At 34.8% G+C, this 1,502-nt stretch overlaps 1 non-coding gene across 1 annotated transcript; it reads left to right on the forward strand.

Annotated features, from left to right (window-relative positions):
- Positions 1 to 392: 392 nt before the first annotated feature.
- Positions 393 to 499, forward strand: LOC131232038 (small nucleolar RNA R71). Its single transcript, XR_009164643.1, has one exon. It is a non-coding gene; the product is annotated as a small nucleolar RNA R71 (small nucleolar RNA).
- Positions 500 to 1,502: the final 1,003 nt, after the last annotated feature.

Consider the following 1,502-nt stretch of genomic DNA (forward strand, 5'->3'; position numbering starts at 1 on the left):
TCAACACCCCTCAAAAGGCAGGTATTGTTAGACAATTTTCAGTTGTGTGAATCTTGCAATCACAAATACTGCAAACAGTTTCATTAACCTTATCCTTCTTTGATTCGATGGCCTAGAATTTTCTTATGAGATTAATCACTTTAGAATTTATATCATCATCCTCTTTTAGCAGATACATTCCTCCCCTCTCCTTAGATTGAGTCGGCTTAGACATGGTGCTTGATTTTAGGTATGTGTTCTATGATTGTGCGTTTTCAGCATGTCTATCCAAGTAATCCCATACATCATCGACATTTTTATTCATGAATTCTCCATTGCACATCATTTCAACCAATTGGTTCATGAAAGATGTCAGACCATCATAGAAAAAATGTGTAATGCGCCACGTTTCGAAACTATGTTGTGGGCATGAATTGACAAGATCCTTGAACCTTTCCCAACATTGGAAGAATGTTTCATCCTCCTTTTGGGCGAAGTTCATGATTGATTTTCTAAGGGTTTTCATTTTATGATGTGGAAAAATTTTCTTTATGAACTCCCTTTGCATATCATTCCATGTGTCAATAGATCTAGGACGTAGTGAATGCAACCACGTCTTAGCTTTCTCTTTCAAAGAAAAGGGAAAGAGTTTCAGCCTGACTATGTCCTTAGATATGTTTGGAAAATATAAAGTGGCTATGATCTCATTAAACTCTTTTAGATGTAAATATAGATATTCTGATTCAAGCCCATGAAATTTAGGAAGGAGTTGGATTACCCCTGGTTTGATATCCATATGTCCTGTATTCTCAGGAAAAACTATACATGAGGGCATGCTCACCCCCGCTGGTTGTAAATAATCACATAAAGTACGAGGCGGGGGTGCTTGATACACCTCATTCTCATCCTGGATATCCTCAATCCTAGGTTGGGGTAGAAGAGGTTGGTTTTCAGCCATCACTTCAATTAACTCAGGAGATTTCGAGCGATGTCTAGCCCTCCGATGGATAGTTAACCCCTTAACTAATCCTCCTTCAGTCAAGAGACGTCGAGTGTTATCACAAGCCCACTTGGGCATGAAACACTCGCCGCCCTCAATCAGATTCTAAACTTAATCCTAAGAAATGAAATAAAAATCTAGAAGAGAAGGTTGGAAAGAAGTTACCAAATTAGAGTCCCTAAGCTAAAAACCTACAAAACAAAATAAAATAAGTTAGTTTTTAAAAATATAAAGTAGAAAGTAAACTATTTTCTAAGAAAGGAAGAATTCTAAAGATAATCTAAATTAGAAAGTTTCTAAAAAGGAAAGTTTCCTAAACCTAGAAGCTAAGTTAATTTCTCAAATTAAAAGAATACTAGAAAATAGAAAGTTAAAAGAAGAATCTAAATTTTTAAAATTAGAAAAAAGAAAAAAGAAAGCCTAGAATTAGAAAATTTCTAAAACTAAAACCTTAATTCTAAAAATAGAAAAAAGTAGAGAAATTGGAAAGGGATTACCAAATTAGAAGTTTATGTCAGGATCC

The sequence above is a fragment of the Magnolia sinica genome, chromosome 17, assembly GCF_029962835.1.
Source record: "Magnolia sinica isolate HGM2019 chromosome 17, MsV1, whole genome shotgun sequence".
Classification (NCBI taxonomy): Eukaryota; Viridiplantae; Streptophyta; class Magnoliopsida; order Magnoliales; family Magnoliaceae; genus Magnolia; species Magnolia sinica.